The sequence below is a fragment of the Hippopotamus amphibius genome, chromosome 7 (genome assembly GCF_030028045.1).
Source record: "Hippopotamus amphibius kiboko isolate mHipAmp2 chromosome 7, mHipAmp2.hap2, whole genome shotgun sequence".
NCBI lineage: Eukaryota > Metazoa > Chordata > Mammalia > Artiodactyla > Hippopotamidae > Hippopotamus > Hippopotamus amphibius.
The window spans coordinates 47,260,299-47,282,258 of NC_080192.1; the positions used below are offsets into that span (position 1 = coordinate 47,260,299).

Below are 21,960 nucleotides of genomic sequence, written 5' to 3' on the forward strand. Positions count from 1 at the left end.
GTGAACCATGTTTACAACCACATAATTAAAGAAAGAAAAAAAATCTGGTTATAAACAGCATATTACCAACTAATGATCATACTTTTGCAAAGAATATATTATAAAACCAATACTCTAACTTTAGAAAGGAAAAACCATGAAGAATAACTTGGCAATGCCTATCAAAATTTTTAATGCATATATCTATTGGTATAGAAATTCCACTTCTAAAATTTAAAGTACTGATATATTGGGCTTCCTAGGTGGCACAGTGGTTGAGAATCCACCTGCCAATGCAGGGGACACGGGTTCAATCCCTGCTCCAGGAAGATCCCACGTGCCTTGGAACAACTAAGCCAGTGCACCAGAACTATCGAGCCTGCACTTCAGAGCCCATGAGCTACAACTACTGAAGTTATTGAGCCCATGTGCTGCAACTACTGAAGCCCACGCGCCTAGAGCCCATGCTCTGCAACAAGAGGAGCCACGGCAATGAGGAGCCCGTGCACCACAACAAAGAGTAGCCCCCACTTACCGCAACTAAAAGAAAGCCTGCGCACAACAAAAAGACCCAACACAGCCAATAAAATAAATAAATTTTAAAAATTAAAAAAAATAAAGTACTGATATATTTACACAGGTGTGATATATGTATACAATACTCACTGCTGCATTATTTATAAAAACAAAGGATAAGAAACAAGCTACATATCAACCAAAAAGGGAATGTACAGTATCTCAACACAATGAATACTATACAACCAATACAAAGAGCAGATTTGGTTGTAAATGTAGGAGAAACTCACTACAAACAGCAGTTGCCTCAGGGGAGGGGACGTAGTAGACATAGAGGTAGGAAATGAGACTTGTGTTTACAATAAATCCTTTTGCATCTTTAAATTTCGAATCCTGTACACATATTACCCTTTCATTAAAATGATTAAGTTAAAAATTTGTTAAAGAATTTAGACAATTCTCTCCAATCCTCTGATGCATTCAACAGTTCTACTTTCCTCATCTGTAGGCAATGTTAATTAGGACTGAGAATCTGGGCTACTAGAGGTTACCAATAACCAATACATCAGCTTAGAGGGCTCATTTCCTCTTTACTAAGAAGGGGTACAACTGTGGCAACTCTGCATCAATCAAAACAAAGTATAATAGGTGAAGAAACAAGTGAAGAACATATCTTACCCAAAGTAACCTTTACTACAGAAATAAAACTGGATGCAGTATAATTTTGTCAGCAGTTTTAAAAATCGTGCTTTGCCAAAAGGAAAAAAAACTATCTGGCTGGAATTTCTGGACAGGGTCTAGATCTCAAATGGCTACCTGCACCAGAAATATTTTGTAAAGAACATAAGAAGTGCCAAAATCATTCAAACCCAAAAGGCAGTTAAAAACAAGGGGAAAGAGGAGGACAAAGTCATGGGCAATGTTTCAAATGTCAAAAGAATGTTTAAGATACCATTTTTCTAACAGAATTTTTCTCTTTCTCTCTTAAATTCCGAGTAAGATTAAACATAGCAGTCCCTCAGTAATCAAAACACAAGCAACTGAAAGAAATAATTCAAACTCTCAAGCTTTTTTTTTTTAAGAACTTTTATTGAAATACAGTTAACAGACAATAAACAGCATATGTTTAGAGCGTACAATTTGGTATCCCAATCTCCCACTTCATCCCCCCCAACCCTCCCCACTTTCCCCACTTGGTGTCCATACGTTTGTTCTCTACACCTGTGTCTCCATTTCTGCCTTGCATTTCTTCTTTCATAGTTGTTAGCATTTGCCTTATGTATTGAGGTGCTCCTACATTGGGTGCATATATATGTATAATTGTTATCTCCTCTTCTTGGATTGATCCCTTGATCTTTACGTAATGTCCTTTCTTGCCTCTTGTAACATTTTTTATTTTAAAGTCTATTTTATCTGATATGAGTATCACTACTCCAGCCTTCTTCTGATTTCCACTTGCATGGAACATCTTTTTCCATCCCCTCACTTTCAGTCTGTATGTGTCCCTAGGTCTGAAGTGGGTCTCTTGTAGACAGCATATATATGGGTCTTGTTTTTGTATCCATTCAGCCAGTCTGTGTCTTTTGGTTGGGGCATTTAGTCCATTTACATTCAAGGTAATTATCGATATGTACGTTCCCATTACCACTTTCTTAATTGTTTTGTATTTGTTTTTGTAGGTCCTTTTCTTATGTTTCCTGCTTAGAGAAGTTGCTTCAGCATTTGTTGTAGGGCTGGTTTGGTGGTGCTGAATTCTCTTAGCTGTTGCTTGTCTGTAAAGCTTTTGATTTCTCCTTCGAATCTGAATGAGATCCTTGCTGGGTAGAGTATTCTTGGTTGTAGGTTCTTCCCTTTCATCACTTGAAATATATCATGCCACTCCCTCTGGCTTGCAGAGCTTCTGCTGAGAAATCAGCTCTTAACTTTATGGGAGTTCCCTCCCTTGCATGTTATTTGTCGTTTTTCCCTTGTTGCTTTTAATAACTTTTCTCTGTCTTTAATTTTTGTCAATTTGACTACTATATGTCTTGGTGTGTTTCTCCTTGGATTTATCCTGCCTGGGACTCTCTGCACTTCCTGGACTTGGGTAGCTACTTCCTTTCCCATGTTAGGGAAGTTTTCAACTATAATCTCTTCCAATATTTTCTCGGGTCCTTTCTCTCTCTCTTCTCCTTCTGGGACCCCTATAATGCAAATGTTGGTGCGTTTAACGTTGTCCCAGAGGTCTCTTAGGCTGTCTTCAGTTCTTTTCATTCTTTTTTCTTTATTCTATTCCACATCAGTGATTATCACCATTCTGTCTTCCAGCTCACTTATTAGCCCTCTGCCTCAGTTAATCTGCTATTGGTTCCTTCTAGTGTATTTTTCTTTTCCGTTATTGTATTGCATATCTCTGTTTGTTTGCTCTTTAATTCTTCTAGGTCTTTGGTAAACTTTTCGATCTTTGCATCCAGTCTTTTTTCAAAGTCCTAGATCATCTTCACCATCATTATTCTGAATGCTTTTTCTGGAAGGGTGCCTATCTCCTCTTCATTTAGTTGTTTTTCTGAGGTTTTATCCTGTCCCTTCATCTGGTAAAGTCCTCTGCTTTTTCATTTTCTCTATCTTTCTGTGGCTGTGGTTTTCAGTTCCACAAGATGAAATACTGCTGATACTGCTTGATATTGCTGTCTGCCCTCTTGTGGAGGAAGCTATCTAGGAGGCCCGTGCATGCTTCCTGATGGGAGGGACTGATGGTGGGTAGGGCTGGGTGGGCAGAGCTCAGTAAGACTTTAATCTGATTTGGTGGGTGGAGCTCAGTGACACTTTAATCTGCTTGTCTGCCAATGGGTGGGGCTGTGTTTCCACCCTGCTGGTCGTTTGGCCTGAGGCTACCTAGCATTGGAGCTTACAGGCTCTTTGGTGGGGCTAATGGAGGACTCTGGGAGGGCTCACGCCAATGAGCACTTCCCAGAATCCCTGCCGCCAGTGCCCGTCTCCTTGGTGAGCCACAGCTGCCCCCCACCTCTGCAGGCAACCCTCCAACACCAGCAGGTAGGTCTGGTTCAGTCTCCTATGGGGTCACTGCTCCTTCCCCCTGGGTCCTGCTGAGCACACTTTTTTGTGTGCCCTCCAAGAGTGGAGTCTCTGTTTCCCCCAGTCCTATGGAGGTCCTGCAATCAAATCCTGCTGGCTTTCAAAGTCTGATTCTCTGGGGATTCCTCCTCCCATTGCTGGACTCTCAGGTTGGGAAGCCTGATGTGGGGCTCAGAACCCTCACTTTAGTGGGTGGACTTCTGCAGTATAACTGTTCTCCAGTTTGTGAGTCACCCACCCAGCATTTATGGGATTTGATTTTAACGCAATTGCGCCCCTCTCACTGTCTCACTGCTGCTTCTCCCTTGTCTCTGGATGTGCGGTGTCTTTTTTGGTGAGTTCCAGTGTCCCTCTGTCAATAACTGTTCAGCAGTCAGTTGTAACTCCAGTGCTCCTGCAAGAGGGAGTGATCACAGGTCCTCCTACTCCGCCATCTTGATCCTATCTTTCAAGCTTATTTTTAAATGCTATTTTGTATGATTTTTGGTTTTGCTGCTAGATAAAAGAGAACAATTAATATAACAGCAGCAAAAACTAATCTGGTTCCCTCTTCCTCTGATTCAAGTTTATTACAACCTGACCCTCCAATTATAAAACCAGGAAAGTAAGGGTTTTTATTGGGGGAAAATATTGAAGGGGGATACATAACAGGATAACATTTAGGAAGAGTATCATTTATTTTCTCTTAAAAAAATACCATTTTGGGGGTCTCAACAACACTATGACATTTAAGACTTGGCCATCTAATCACACAGCTATATCACTATATACAATTTAAAATTTACAGACTTAATGACTTGTTTAAAGGAAAAAAGCAAACAATGTAGCCCAAAGGTTTGTTGTTATAACCGATCAGTCTTCTGGTGTCTAGAATATATCTCAGTAATTGAAAGATGCTAGCTGGCATATCAAAAAATCAGCATATTCCTTTGCCAGATTCAAATACTCGGACTAATGCCAAAAAACAAAAAGAAAAAAAATCACAAAATAAAGTTACATTCAGGAAAGAAGGAAAAAGTGCCTTAGAGTTAATACGTGGAGTTTACTTATCTTGACATTTACAAAGGAAAAGGAGAAGAATATTATCAACTGATAATTTTTGTTTTTAATCTATTTTATCTTATAAACTAGTAAACTGTTTACTATGGCTCAAGAGTGTCCAAGGTACTGGATAAACTCATCTAAAGAGTACTACTAATCATAATATTAATTATAATCATACCAAAGTTACAGATTAACAACTACACAAACGAACATTTAAATTCATATCAATGGTGTTCAATCCTAGGTCAAGTACCACCTAAGTAGAATCGAGAGTTCTTCAAGCTATTTTCAAGATTTAAATAGCCTAAAAGCCTCACATACTGTCTGAAATATAACTTTTTACAGGAACTATATATATATATATATATCTCCTTTTCTTTAGATTCTAATGGCCCAACTCATGCTTCATGAAATAACAAGTAATGACACAGATAAAGATGACTGATCAGATTCCAAACTAAGAAGGAAATTTAAAAGAAGAGCAAAGTTTATGTCTGTTGTCTACTCCATTTTTTCCCCTTTACATTATTTTATTTCACAATTACCTCAGCAGTTACAACACTGCAAGATCTTAGTCTTGTTCTCACATATACACAGCCAATATAAAATAAAAACAAATGATTAAACGCCTAGTTTTCACCTTGGGATGCGCCCTCATTCTTTACACAAGTTAGTACACAAGAAACACTAAGGAGGAAAATGAAAGAAGGGCCCAAAATGTGGGATAACTGCAAAAACACAACCCCAAACATACCCAAAGACCACTCAAGAGTACTTAATGACTGGGTAAATAAGATGACCTAAAAGGCATCTAGCACCTGCACAGGAGGTAAAAAGGACATGCTATATTTGAGCCTTATACAGATCTAGATACAAATCTGGTAAGTCCTCTACACACGAATCTGCAAATTGAGAACTTTCAAAGATGCGAACACACGTTCGCATGTCCAATCACATAAGTTAGTTCACGTGTCTGGCGTACAATGTGACATGCATACATTGTCACGTACGTGCATCCTCTACAAGTGGTTGTGCTTCTGTGTACTTTATTGTACAGCACTGTACAGAATACAGTAGTACAGTTTCTTTATTTCAAGCCCAGGATGTGAGTAAAATTGCAGCTTACCCTCCAGCAGACTCCTATTGCTGACGATCCTTCAGCTCTACCATCTCCCACCTCTTCTCCCTCGTCCAGTCAGTAACTCTTCTTACCTGTTCACTCAGTGCCAGTCCCTGTATGCCAGCTGTTGTACTGTATCACTGTACTTTTCAAGGTACTGTACTGTAAGATTAAAAATGTTTTATTTCTTGTGTTTGTTTTTTATGTATTTGTGTGAAAAGTGTTATAAACCTATTACAGTACAGTAAGTCCCCTACATATGAAAGAGTTCCGTTCCGAGAATGCGTTCATAAGTCCAATTTGTTCGTAAGTCCTAGGGCTCCATCGCTTATTACCTTCCTGACCCTGGGAATCTTAACTCTCTGAAGCCTCACTGTTCTCCTCCATAAAATAAAAACGAGAATTCAGTAGAAACTCATTCAACAGACCTCCATTTTATCAACTTAGAGAAATAAAGAGCTTAAATCCATCCATAAATCACTTCTTGATGCCCATCAAAGGCTGACCACTTGCACCTGGTAGTCCTCCGAGTCAACCACTTTCTTACTGTGTCCTCACCGTTCTATTCTCAACCAACAAGAGCCAGCTGTTTGTTCCCAAACTCATGTATGTCAACTGTACTTGTTATTGCAATTATGTAATTTAAGATTATGTAAACTGATGAATTAGCGTGAAAGGGATTGTTTCGCTGAAAATTATGTTGAAAAGTTCAAAAAGATTCAAAGGCTAATTATTTTTTTGAAGCTATTATGGAGTTTGATGTATGTAAAACAGCTTTAATAGCAGAATAGCAGAAAAAGCATAAAACTGTACAAGGATTTTATTTAATACATTAAAAGTGCCTTTAAATTCTCTATTCTATCAGACAGGGATACTTAACAGATAAATGCCTCAAGGGTGTGGATCATGCTAAAAAGACAATCCAGGATTCTAACGAGAGGACCCATCCATAAAGAAAAACCCACCCTATCAAGGAAAAACATGAAGGAATGTATATTCGAGTTAAAATAAAAAATACATATCATTTTTCGTGATTCCCTGCTAACTAACCTTACCAACTTTCTACTCAACATCACATAAGATATCTTCAAATGCAGTCACCTCAAAAATTTATAGGAATATTGTGACAACTAAATAAAATAAAGCACAGTGCTGACACTTAACTGACATTCCATTTAAAACTTCTGTTTTACTTTAAGGGCTTTGTTAGTATCCTCATGGTCTGACTACTACTCCAAGAACATAGCAATGCTTTCTTCCAAAACAGAAAAGTAAAAGGTGCACAATTTCCTTGTTATTCTGTTATTTTTGTATTTGGGTACCTTATACATATTCCATACATGATTAAACCATATAACTTCTGTGGTGGCCATCAAAAACGTGAGGACATCTAATACTCCTGAGACTGCAGGCTCCCAGCGTTACACAGTAAGGATAACATTATGGTAATGCAGGTAATGTATTAACATAGTAGCGTGACCTGGCACCTAACGCTGATAAGAAAGTAGGAAAAGTGAATGAGATGCTGGTGTGGTGCCAGTGGAGGGAGCAACAGCTCTCTGAAGAGGGAACAGACAGAGGAAAAGGTCAAGGATCCAGATTGAGAGTAACTAGGAGGACATAATAGCAGAAACCAGAGAGGAAGCAAAGCAGAAACTGGTAATCATCCTGTAGGTAACACGCCTATAAACTGAAGAGGTTACAGGCAAGGTAAAGAGAAGGATCTGGTGAGTCAACCTCCCGCTCAGAACTGTTGAACACTGGCACAGATATTAAAATACTTTTCCAAATTACTTACAAGCAAAAGCACATTTTTAAAAGTTCATGTCATTTTGACATTACAATCAATTTTAATCTTCATGGAAAGATTGTTACATAAAGAAGTACACTCTAAAATTAGAACGATGAAGTACATTTTTCACCTTTATTAAATTGGGGGGCGGGGGGGAGTAACACTAATATCCAATCTAACAAAGATACAGTGAAAGAGTACTAGTAATACCATCCTTTAGAAAAGCAATTTGACCAAATGTCTCAGTCTAATAAACCTTCATATCCTTTGGCTCAATATCACACATCTGGGGATCTGCTATAAGGAAAAGCTAGAAATATGAAGAAAAATATATACTCAGGTGTTTTCTGCAACATTTCTTATAATAGCAAAAATTAAGTATGATGATGACCCAGAAAATACTTAATTTTAAGCTTAAAAAAGCAAACAAGGGAATTCCCTGGCAATCCAGTGGTTAGGACTCTGCACTTCACTGCAGGGGGCATGGATTAGATCCCTGGTCAGAGAACCAAGATCCTACATGCCACACTATGCAGCCAAAAAACAAAACAATAAAATAGAACAAATTAAAATAAAACAAAATAAAGCAAACAAAATTAATCATACACTGTAAATATGATATAAAACCTCATATACAGTGGGCTGTAAAAAAAACCATGATGACTATATTAAAGTGGTAGATTCAAAATCTGTTTTTCCTACCATCTAACCTTTCTGAAATGTTATTTTACATTTAGAATTAAAGCAAATTATATTTTTAAAACATGCAACTCAAAAGGTTATACATGTATAATTTCATTCATATAGTATTCTCAAAATGACAAAACTAGTGATGAGAGGATGGGCTGTGAATACAAAGAGCACCAGGGAGTTCTGTGGGAGTTCTGTATCTTGATTGTGGTAGTGGTTAAACAAAACTACATATGGGATAAAACTGCACAGAAATACACACACACACACCCCATGTACAGGTGATATCTGTACATGGCCTGTATTCTAGTTAACAGTCATGTCTGAATATCAGTTTCCTCATTTTCCTACTGTATGATAGTTATCTAAGATGTCACTGTGGGAAAACTGAGTGAAAAGTACACAGGACTCTACTATTTTTGCAACTTTCTATAAGCCTCTACCTCAAAATAAAAGTTAAAAAAAAATACATGCACTTGCATGTAAAACATTAAACTTTTTTGAGGGCGTGGGAGACAAGAAAATGTAAAAGCACTGTATAATACATAACTTCCAAGACACTACTCCTAGTGACTATTCATAAAACCCCACAGGAGGCAAATAGCAGTCTTTACACTGAACGCAATTTACTTAGGTCAGGCTTTAATAAAAGGCTTCAATTTAAATTAAAGCTATCAGTCAATTTTCAGAACATGCTTAACTGAGTAGTTTTCAGTCTCAAACCCTGTACTTACATAATCCATTAAGTAAGAGTCCTCAGAATTTTCTCCCCTGCTGGAAAAGTTTCAGTAGATATAAATAAGATTTTCTTACATATATTCAATTTAAATATATAAATGACTAATACAGACATACGGATATAATAGCTCATCGCCTCTGGACTGTGCTCCAAGACAACCACATCTATCTGAATGCACCATTTTAACCTCAATACCTAGTATTGTTCTTAATAGCTAGTAGGCTCCCAATAACTGAAGTCAAGGAATGAATTTGTGTTCTAACCAAGGTTCTATGTCCAAGTCCCTTCAGCTTTAACCAAGAATGGGAGGTAGAAAGCAGGAGATAAGAGGGAAAAAAGGTGAATTTGGATAGGGCCCAGCTATTTACCAGGTCAAAAGATTACAGTAACCAACACTACCTTCTAGTATCAGTGAAAAAGCTGACTTTAGAAAAACTTTAAGCCATTTCCGCCAATCACCCAAATCTTAAAGACTTGTCTAACAATTAGAAAAAGAAATGAACTGATATCAGAAAATCTGCCTCACTAATTTTTATCACTTAACACCTTTAAGAAAGCCAAATTTGGGGGAATTCCCTGGCAGTCCAGTGGTTAGGACTCCACACTCTCACTGCTGAGAGCCAGGGTTCAATCGGTGGTCAGGGAACTAAGATCCCACAAGCCGTGTGCTGTGGTCAAGAAAAAGAACGCCAAATTTTCTTCGCTATGTGCAAATCTATTAACTTTTTAATCTGAAAAAAATCTTAGCTAGAGTTATGCAAAGCATCAGAAAACCCTTCCACACAAGCTTTAAGCTCTAAGCAATTATATATATTACACCTATATATACTTACACATACATATGCTTATATTTATACACATATAAAATATGTGAATAAGTAATACAATTACATTAGAACTACTGCCATATAAGACCCTAAAATCAGATAGCAACTCATGTCTATATGTTATTTATTCAACAGTCACAGGTACTGACAACACAGTAAACAAGACACAGACCATGCCCTAAGTTAACAGTCAATCAACTTAAAAGGCAACTGTCGCTAGTAAAAAAAAATCTTAAGAAAACAAGGGTTTGAATTCCAATGCTACCTCTTATTAGTTAGCTATGTTTCTGAGTCTTAGTTTCCAGAACTATAAAATAGGTACTACTGCCATAAAGATTAAAATAAGATCATAAAATACAGGCCTACCTAAGAGATATTGCAGGTTCAGTTCCAGACTACCACTATAAAATGAGTATTGCAATAAAGCGAGTCACACAAATTTTTCTGATTGCCCAGTACACATAAAAGTTATGTTTATGCTATCCTGTGGTCTATTAAGCGTACAACAGCATTATAACGAAAAAAATGTACATACTTTAAAAATACTTTACATCAACTATACTTCAATAAAAAGCTGTCCAACTTAAAGAAAAAAACCTCTATTGCTAAAAAACACTAACCATCATTTGAGCCTTTGGCAAGCCGTAGTAGTTAACATCAAAGATCACTGATTAAAAATGACCATAACAAATATAGTAATGAAAAAGTTTGAAATATTGTGAAAATTACCAAAATGGAACACAGACACATGCAGTGAGCAAGTGCCGTTGGAAAAATAGCACCAACAGACTTGCTCAACACAGGGTTGCCACAAACTTTGATTTGTAAAAAAAACACAACAGAGCAAAGTACAATAAAAGCAATCTTTAAGAATAGAAAAGCAATAAACAAGGTATGTATAAAAATGCTTGGCAAACTAGAAAGCACTATACAAAGGAAAGATATATTATTACTCTACTTAGCTTTTCATTAAGAAAAAGCAAAACGAAACGCAAGGATCTCCCTGCAGATTGCTTATTAATTGTAAGAGGGAAAACCCTAACTACACAGTGACTAAACCAGTCAACACCCTGACCAAAATCAAAATCACTAATGAGAGGCAAACGGACATAATGTATGTCCAGATGTGATATTCTGAGAGGGACACCTTAAGAAATCATGAGGCAAATCAGACAAATGCAAATTGAAAAACTTTCTATAAAATAACTTACCTATATTCTTTAATTGCATAAAAGACAAAAGAAGCTAAGGAGCTCTTCCATTTTAAAGAAGACTAAAAAGAAATGACAACCAAATACAAGATATGATCAAATCTACAGAACTGGAATATAAAGTGTATGCAGACTAAAGTATTTATCAGTGTTAAATTTTGGGAATTTGATAACGGTACTGTGATTACTTAAGAGAATATCCTTATTCTTAGGAATGCACTCTGGCGTATTAAGAGGTAAAAAGGCATGCAACATACTCTTCAGTGGTTCAAAAAAATAAATAACATGCGTGTGTGTCATAAGACAATGATGGCAAAATGTTAAAAATTGGTGAATATGGGCAAAGGGTATAAGAGTCTACTATATCACTCTTGCAACTTTACTGTAAGTTAGAAATTATTTCAAAATAAAAAGGTTAAGAACACAGGATACTAATCTCCAGGGGTTTACTTATAAGCTCTAAGCTGTATACTATCTTTTAAAAATCACTCTGCAAAATTAATACAGAGAAAGTTCTAAGGAACTTCACAGTCAAATTACAAAACAAATTAGGAAAGCAGAGCTCCATGAGCAAGAGCTAGCAAAACAAACAGCAGAATCACATCTGCAAAGACTTCAGATACTGGAATTATCAGACACAAAATATAACTATATTTAATAGATCTTTAAGAAATAAAAGATATCTTGAGAATATGATTTAAAAAGGAATAACTACAGGCTTCCCTGCTGGCACAGTGGTTAAGAATCCACCTGCCAACGCAGGGGACATGGGTTTGAGCCCTCGTCCTCCCCCAGGGAAGACATGCCGCCGAGCAACTAAGCCCATGCGCTACAACTGCTGAGTCTGAGCTCTAGAGCCCGAAAGCCATAACTACTGAGCCCATGTGCCACAACTACTGAAGCCTGTGCACCTAGTGCACCTAGAGCCTGTGCGCCACAACAAGAGAAGCCACCACAATAGGAAGCCTGAGCACTGCAATGAAGAGTAGCCCCTGCTCTCCACAACTACAGAAAGCCCAAGCGCAGCAACGAAGACTCAACACAGCCAATAAATAAATAAATAAAATTATAAAAAAAGGAATAACTGCAGAAAAAGGATAAAGTCTTAAAAAGGAACTGAATGTTACTTCTAGAAATGAAAAAAACATAGTAAATGAAATTTTTAGAAACTCAATAAACATGATACAACACAGGTGAACCTTGAAGACATTACGCTGAGTGAAATGAGCCAGACAAAGGACAAATATTGTATGATCCACTCATATGAGGTAACCAGAATAGTTAAATTCACAGAAGAAAAATAGTTGTTGACAGTGGCTGGGTGAAGAGGGAACAGGGACTTATCGTTGAATGGGTAAAGATTTCACGAAGTTTGTGATGATGAGAAACGTTCTGGAGATGGATAGTGGTGACAGTTGCACAACAATGTGAATATACTTAATGTCACTGACCTATATACTTTAAAATGGTTAAAATGGTAAATTCTATTTATGTATATTTTACCACAATAAAAAAAATTGATATAATTGTTAGCATAAAGTGAAAAAAATTCAATAAAATAGACAAAGCTGAAGTGAGAATTAGCTAATTGGAAGAAAAGACACTAATTATCCAGTACACAATACAGAAAGAAACAGAAATGGAAAATATAATAACCAGGTTAAGAGGTCTGGTGGGTAGAATAAAAAGATCTAACAAACTTCAAGTACAAGTTCCAGATAGAAAATATGGAAGATAAAATCTGAGGAGAAAATGATCAACAGTTCTCCAAAATTGTTGAAAGACACCAATCTTCAGATTCCAAAGCCCACTGAATACGAAGCATGATAAATAAAAGAAACCATCTTCTAGACATATCAAAATGAAAGTGCAGAACACCAAAGACAAAGAAAAGATTCTAAAACTAGCTATAATGAAACAACAGATATAGTCATCGCTCTGTTATCCAAACAGGAATGGTTCCCAAGACCCCAGAGGATACCCTCCGATGTTCAACTCCCTAATATAAAATGGTGTAGTATTTGCATATAACTCACACACGTCCTCGTATATACTCTAGATTACTTCTAATACCTAATACAATGACAAAGCTATATAAATAGCTGCCAACATGCAACAAGTTCAAGTTTTGCTTTTTGGAACTTTCTAGAATTTTTTTCTGAATATTTCAATCCATAGGTGGCCGAATTCCATAATGCTGAACCTGCAGATATGGACGACCAACTGTACCTCTAAAGGAATAACAAATCACATGGATTTCCAATTTTTCAAAAGCAGTAAAAGCCAGAAGAGAATGGAGTAAGATCTATAATAAAGAATAACTGAGGTGGGGGAGAGTCAAGGAAGGGAGGGAATATGGGGATATGTGTATAAAAACAGATGATTGAACTTGGTGTACCCCCCCCAAAAAAAATAATAAATAAATAAATTAAAAAAAAAAAAAAGAATAACTGCTAGCACTGAATGCACACTCAGAAAAGCCACCTTCAGGAATAAGACTAATGTACTTTCAAACAAAAAGTTTTTCAACAACAGACCCTCTAAAGGATATTCAGGCAGAGAGAAAATGATCTCACATCTCAGGAAGTCTGACATGCAAATGGAAATGAGCAAAGACACCTGTAAATATATAGGTAAATCAAAGCAAGTGTTTAAAACAACAATATCTAATTTGTTGGGAGTCAGGGAGAACTAAGATAAAGGAAAACTACACAGAGTTTAACTTCCAAATGTAAAGAGAGAGGAAAATGGATTTTTAAAAAATACATTCACCAAAATTAAAAAGAAAAGCAAGAGAATGATTAACACAAAATTCAGATGGTGGTTACTTAGGAAGCATGGCAGAGAACACAAGTGGTGAGAAGTTCAAAGGGGCTTCAAAGAGGCAGTGTTCTACTGTTTAAGCTAGTTAGTGGTACATGGTAGTTTATTTTATAATTATTTAAGTTGTACATTTATTATCCTATATGCTTTTGTAATAAAAGTAAATTTTAAAAATCAACATAAAAAAAAAACCAAAAGGCTACTCATCATTCCCTAAAAATCTAGAGTATGTCTCAGACCTTGGTATTTAAAATTGAAACAATAAAAAGATTCATTATTTCCTTTAACAACTACTTTCTGAGTGCCTAATCTTTGCCTATAACTGAGCTGAGGGGTGGCATGAAGATTCCTAACTTCTCTTCTCTCTCATCTTCCTAACCCTGTCTAATACAGTAGCCACAAGTGGCTGTTCACACTTTAATTAAAATTAAATAAAATTTAAATCCAGTTCCTCTGTAACACTAGACGCACTTTTTAAGTGCTCAGTAACCATGAGGGCCACTATATTAAATAGTACAGATATAGAATGTTTCCATCACTGCACTAAGTTCTATTAGACAATGCTGCTATATTCTTAATAGCACTAGAAATAGATTGATAATTGAATAATCTTAAATTTTCAGATGTTCTTACTTTTGTAATTATTAAATCTCCTTTCAGTCATTTTATTTCTATGAAACTACAGCTCCTTAGTAGTATTTTAAAATAGTTTGCTGTTTGTTAAGAAATATATAGAGTGTGAGGACCTCTTCACCATCTTCTATGGCCCACCAAAACCAACAGAACAAAAGATTTTTTTTTAATGAGCCAAAATTAAATAGTTAAGCACAGTGCTACTAAACTGTAATACAAGCCATGTCAAAAGGATACAAAAATCCACAGGATGAACATATGACCCTTCTTGGGGGCACCAATTTTAGTTGGCAGTACTTTAAAACACTGTTTACATACATATAAAATAGCAAAATGCAAAATTCACACGAATTTTTAAAAACAAAACACTAGAGGCATCATGAAATTTTCTACTTATAGCAGGGCATTCTGGGCTGCATCTCCAGACTTCGAGCATACCATTCATTTCTGCCATTAGAAGCACTTTGCAGGAAAAATTTAAGCATTCTTAAAATAAACGAATTCTATATGATTTTTTAGTTTACCAGAAACAATGGTACACAACAAAACCCTATAAAACAATAGCATCCTTAATATCTAAAGTAGCAAACCTCCTAATTTTCTTTAAAAATTAAAGGACAGAGGGCCTAAGCTATTTCAACTTAACCTGAACATTTTGCTTTAGGCATTCTAACACAAATCAAGTATTTCCATAGCACTCCCAATTTTTTAAGTTACCCAACCAAAAACACTCCAAGGAAACAAATGTTAAGCCTTAATTTAACAGTCACTTAGGCTAGGTTTGCAAGTTAAGTTTTCCCCCCAACTCTAAGTGAACCATGGGGTTAATACGCTTCTCATCTAAACAACTGGATGCAATTTCAATAAGTACTAATGCTAATAATTGTTTTGTGTCCCCCAGAGGACTTTTGTGGCTCCACTTACATAACCCATTATGCAAAGTACTGAACTATTCTCTTTCTCCAGAAAGCATTCTGAATACCGATATGTGTACAACATTTACTTGCAATATTAAATAAAGCTTTTCTCACTCTAGTTTCAACAATCCTGCAGAAGAGGTGAAAAGGAAAGCCAATTTCTGCTACTTCACTATGTCAAAGGCGAGTTATTTATCTTCTTGGCTAATCAACAGAGAAATGACTTAACAGCAGCAGCCCCCACTGTTCGCCAGTTTCCTCGAGGGACTCTGGTTGAGAAACACAGCTTTAAACAAATAATTTGGAGCAACTTGTTTGAACTCATCTGAAAACAATCTGAACTGCTCCTTGAAATGTGCTATAAGTATTAATGTAAAACTTGACAAAATTAAATTCAACATCGGTGAGACTCACAATACAGCCCCTGGAGGGTAACGGAAGGTTAGGACATAACCCCAAATCTAACTTGGATATGCATAAATATGTTAGATGGGTACTCCCCCCTAGTCTCCTGATTCTGTTTCAACCAAGACTTTCAGATTTCACAGAGCCATAATCTTTAAAAAAAAAAAATAATAATAATAAGGGGGGGGGACCAACAGAGAGTTGCAAACTTTTACTCTGCCAAAGACATTTAAAAAGAAAATAACTACCAATTACCACCACCATTATTTCGTTTAAAAAAACAAAAAAACAAAACAAAACAAAAACTAATACACTTATACCAAAAATGGTAAGAGAGAATTTTAGGAAAAAAAATTATCTTCTAAAATTCAATAAATGTAGCTTTATGAGAAGTTCACTCACTCTCATTTCACTTCAGACAAGTGAAAACTTTGTCACGGACTGACACCACTCCACAGTTCAACATCTGGGAACCAGCTAACTCCCACTTGGAAAAAGAAAGCAATGGTAGGACATGCCCGAACCAAATATTAACCTATTCAATAATGAGGAAATCAAGGCTTAGAGGGGTTTAGGGACTCTCCCAAGGTCACAGACCAAGAATTTTGACACAGGTCTGTCTAATTCCAGAGTCTGAGTTGCTAACCATTATGTTAAATTTCCTCTAATATTCTTCCAGTGGTAAAAAGATCCATCCTAATCCAGTCACCTTTGTGAGCAATGACAACTGAGGAATTTCCAAGACAGCTGGCAGGAGTGAGAGGTGTACTCCCTGGCCATCTCTCAGACTGAAACTAAATGGAACTCCTGACCTTTGCCTCATTAATACCAGGCTCACTGCAACTAAGCTAACCAGCCCAGACAAAGCACACAGAAAACCCCCTGCCACCAGCAACACTGACACAGGACTCTTAGGATGTTCCCAAGTGCCTGTGACAGAGTGAAAAACATATTTCTTAAAAAAAAAAAAAAAAAAAAAAAAAAGGAATGTATGAATTATCAGGAAGGAAATAAACACTTCCATGGTAACTCAATCTAAAAATAATCAACTTGCCCTCAAAAAGTTATGACTCTAAGCCTCATTCTGCAAATAATTACAATCTTTTACAATTGATACACAGGTTTTCTCAATTTAAATATCTAAACAGAAAACCACATGAAACTATATAAATCTATAGCTCTTAGTTTTCAAATTAAAATATATAGTTGGTATGCATGTATCATTACATGATGGATTAAAGTGTCTTATCATTCTATCTCTCTAGGATAATCCAAACATTAAAAACAAAACTACATGTTAATCAAAAGTACTTATAAAAGATTTAGAAGAAAAATATGTAATTAAGTACCATTTTCTACGAAAAGCACTATTAGCAGCCAGTAGTAATAGGAGGCACAAAAATTATCTTTAAATAATCAGAAGTTCTTGATATTGAAACCAAAATTGAAAGTCATACATATAAAGAGAATACTATATCAGAGAATTGCTTCTGAATCCTCAAATATCCCTTGCCAAGAAATGTCCAAAAGAAACAACCAAACAACTCTAAATAACCAAAGACTGACACTGAAGCAAACGAGTGTGAAATAGTTTCTCCTCTCTGCAGTAGAGTTCTGATAGCACAGTATTCTTGGTAGCAACGGCAAGAAAGTTTTGTTTCCCAATTAGATTTTCAATGATCGGATTCTTTCTACTCCATCTGAATCTGCAAGGTGAGTGAACAGTACACAAGACTATCACATTTTTTACCCACTGAATAAAATTATCTAGTGTGTTTTCCTTCTGTTTTAAATAGATACCATCTAAAATAAAGGGTTTTTTTTTTTGCTTTCTGTCTAAACTCTTCCTTGGCTCTTTCGTCGTCTTATATAGGTTCAACTAATTACATCTGTTTATATTACTCTCTACACACGTTTAATATATGCCTAGCACTGACCTCTCTCACGAACTACAAATCTATATTTTCAAAAACCTCTGCGCATTTCCAGTGTTTGGCAACTATATAAAAAACTCACCATATTCAAAACCAATCTCATTATGCACCTTCTTGCCCATATTTCCTGTAATAGTATCACCACTGCCATCACCCACACTTAAAATGAGTGTAAACTTCAACCTCCACTTCCTCCAAACCTTTCCCAACAATCCCTCCTCCCACCCACATATTAAATCATACCAACACCATTGCCCTTGCCTATTATTTATACTCTACAGAAATTCGGCTTTCTACAACAAATTATTCTACACGCTACACTATTAGATCTTGGTAGTTTCTCATTATCTGCCAAATACTCCTAAATACAGCAGTTAAACATGTTCCACAATCCAGTCACAATTTAAATTTCAAACCTCATCTCATTCTCAAAAATGAACCCTATATTCTAGGTAATCTGGTCCACTAACTTTCCTCTGAGGACACAATGAACTTTCCCACCTCCACACTTGTGTCCACACTCATTCCCTTTATTTAAAAAGGCTTCTTCAACCACCTACACTCAGCCCCTAAATTTTTGTCTTAGAAAAGTCTTACCCTCTGCAATGTTGAACTCAGGCTGCTGGTTTATTGGGAGGCAGCATACTGCAGTGAAAACACACAGGCTGTGGCACCAGGCAGACCTGGATTCAAACTGGGGCTCAGTTACCTGCTAGCTACACAAACCAGATAACTTATTTTAAGTACCAGTGCCCTCCTTATTAAGAAATATGCTTAGATGTTGTTGTGAAGCTTAGAAAATGTATGTAAAGCAACTAGCATAGAGCCTGGTATGCACTAAGTGCCTAATAAATAATAGCTTCAGAGCTAACTCTGTAAGTATTACTATACCTCCACCACTTTTCATTTCACTCTAGCCAAAAATAAACCCATTTTCCTTTTGTACAACTCCAAACTTTAGACAAATCAATCATGTAGTCAGTATTTACATATATTTCTATATGCTATAAATTTTTATACAAATATCTTACATCCCTTTCTAGATTTCAAATTCCTAAAGACCCAAGACAATCTTTGCATCCTATAATGCCTAGCAGTGATTCTCATGAATATGCCTAAATATTTAATATGCTATCCAAGATTTCTGACACACCTTAGAAAATTACCGCCAAAAATATGAAGGTTAGTTGTAAGGGTTGTATCTTTACTTGCTCCTACCTGGTTGCCTAACATAGTTTGATGCCTAACATAGCAATATCTGTTGAATTTACCTGAATCATATAATTTCCAACGTAAATGTTCACTACCTGTCGAATTGACATGAACATAATTAAATTTACTAAGGGTATCTGATTTTCCCCAATTACCTTCTTCTGTTCTTACAATTCTTGAAATCTTTCCCTTCAAAACACACTATCATACCTTCAGTACCGATCCGTATCTATAACTTGACCCCTTTTCCAGATTCTCTCAATTCGAATATTCCAACCATACGCTCTAAACAATTAGAGCATTTAAAATAGCTAAGAATCCACAGTTTTTATCGAAATCTAAAAGTTGAGCAATCTTCACTCCACAATTTTTTTCCAGGGACTTTAAAAATCATCCACCCTTTTTGCCTGCTGAAGATCAACAACCCTGAAATAAATCTTCTTTTGCATAAGAGAGCTCCCTGAACTTGTCACTTCAGTCTATTTTCCCTAATTCATGCGATTACCTCCCCTTCCAGTGGTGGGAGGAGAGAGAACGAGATAAATCGTTCCCCACCACCCCCAAACTACAGCATAAGTCCTAATATAAGCACAAGATGAGGAGTGCAGGAAAGCGTCACTGGTTTCACAAAGGTGGTATGTATATACTTTACACTGCAAAAACAACGGTCATCTACTGGTAGTCAAAATATGCAGTAACTGCATTCCCTTAAGATCAGCATTTAAAAATCACTATTAAACGTGGAAAACCCTATTTTCTACAAACTTCTCCGGAGCAGTTTATTACCTAAAATCTGTTCACTAAAAACAACCACCTACATCACTTTCTTCTCTAAGAAATGCTCGATTTATCCAAAGTAAACACCTTATACTATAAATTTTAAAATGACAAAAAACAAAAAACAAAACACCTCTGCCCACCTGTGTGAAACTCTGCATTGCAGCAAGAGCTGTAACAGTCTAAGGAACCTTCTCGGAGTTACCGAGAACAATTTTTCTTTAAAAGTTAAGGAAAATGACAATTCCAAATATGAAGATATACAAACTTGGGGAAAGGGGGTACAACAATTCTCCAACGCTTTGCAGTCAATTCGTGCAACAACCGCAGACTGAACTCGTCAACCGTGACTTCCGACAGCCACCGAAATTAGGAGTGCAGATTAGAGAATAGCATCATTTTTTACGTCTGGCAAAAAAATAAGGGAACTTACCTGAACTCCTGATTCTCCTCAAACAAGTTCTTTTTTTTTTTTTAAGAAGTGACTTCAACAACAGCCTGAGTCAGCTTTCAAGTGAGTAAAGCTCATGGGAGGCACGGTGGTGCCACACTGACCTACGTATCCAGAACCCGTCCCAAGCGCAGTCCAAATCGATCCTGGGCAACCCCTAAGCGGGTCTAGATGGAAAGCCTTGCAAAAGATCTCCGGCATCTACACACGCATCGCCCCGCCCTGGGACCGAGAAGACAACACCCCTTGGGACCCCAACTAATTACTGAGCCCGAGGACAGACCCAGAGGTCGCAAAAGTCGGGAACTGGAGCCCAAGATTGAGCATGACGTCCAGATTCCCAGCCCCGGGTCGGACAGAGAAAACCAAATCCGAGAGGCAGCGCGAGGATCTGGGGGAGCAGAAACCAGGGGGTTGGATGCACGGAGGCCCAGCCCATTCTTACTCTCGAGTCCCAACAGCAACAACAGCTCCGGGAACCCCCTCCCCGGCTCCGCCCCGCCCACCCCACGGCCCCACCGCCCGCTCCCTCCCGCCCCGCGGATTCCGCGGAGACCGCGGCGGTCGACAACCCGCTTTCTCGAACCCCGACAGCCCAGCTCGCAGCCCGGAGCCCGGAGCGGGCAGCGGGGGCCCGGCAGCGCCAGCCCCGACGCGGCCCGCGACCGTCGCAGTTCACTCCCCCGGCCACTCACCGTCGGCCCGGGAGCTGGGAGGGGGCAGGGCGCGGGTCGGCGGACGCGGAACCCCGGGCTCCCACCCGGGCAGGAGCCCCTCCTCGAAGCCGACCGAGCCTCGGCGGCTGTGCCTACAAGGCCTCTCTCCGGCCCGAGCCCTGGAAAAGCACTTCCGGGGGAGCGGGGGTGGGAAGGGTTTTGGCACCGGAACTGCTCGCGGGCTGGAGCTGCCAGGGCCTCCGATGCGAGGCGAGCCGGGGCGGGGCCTCTCCCGCCAGCGCCTGCAAATCCGCCCCCGGGCTCGTCGCTAACCCTTTCTGCCCCTCGGCCGCCGCGCCCCCGAACTCCGGCATCCTCCTTTACCGCTCTTCGACGTGTTCCACTCAGGCCACCTGATTTTACAGAGGAGGACACCGAGGCTCAGAAAAGTTAGGTGCGAGGGTCCAGCGGCTGCACCCGCCTTACAACTCTCTCCAGTATTGTTACCACTCCAATCGGACTCCTTTAAAAATAATGATAGTTAACATTTATTGACTGCTTACTGCGTGATAGACACTATTAAGTGCTGCGGTGCTTAACTCAGTTAATCGTCCTCATATCCCTTGAGGCTGGTGCTCTTATCTATGTCTTGCAGAGAAGGAAACCGGTCAAAGATATCAAACCCAACACCACAAACGCTGGTTCTTGGTTTTATTTTAACTCGTGTTGTGTGTATAAATCTCACTTTATCCTAACACTGTTTTTAAGTTCTTTAAGGGCAGGAACCAAATTATATTCCTATTTTCCATCATCACTTGAGGCCAAGAGCTGGGAGACTCTGGCATCTTACTGCCTGGATCTTGTTATTTAATAGTGTTACTTTTTCACCCCCAGGCAAGTTGCTTGACCTCTCTAAGCCTGTTTTCTCATTTGTAATATATTTTATATATTTGATGTGTGTGTGTGTGTGTGTTCGCACATATATAATCATCTCTGGATGGTTACTGGAATTAAAAATGAAAATGCATGATGAACACTTTAGTGGTGTACCTAGTACCAACGTATGACTGGGTAAAAATCAACAATCCTCATACCTCATCATTAATAGGAATAATTTTTCCTCCAGTGGAGTCACTCTAGCAGGGGGTAATTTGGAAAA

The 21,960-nt window shown here is 38.0% G+C and overlaps 1 protein-coding gene across 7 annotated transcripts in view; it reads right to left on the reverse strand.

Moving 5' to 3' along the window:
• The window catches only part of FRS2 (fibroblast growth factor receptor substrate 2), a 116,823-nt gene extending 95,847 nt beyond the window's left edge, over positions 1-20,976 (reverse strand). For 5 of the 7 annotated variants that reach the window (XR_009054559.1, XM_057740513.1, XM_057740516.1 and 2 more), the window contains exon 1: positions 20,841-20,976. The gene's annotated coding sequence lies outside the window, so the exon portion shown is untranslated. The remainder of the gene's footprint in view (positions 1-20,840) is intronic. The other 2 variants (XM_057740510.1, XM_057740515.1) reach the window with 2 other exon arrangements.
• Positions 20,977-21,960: the final 984 nt, after the last annotated feature.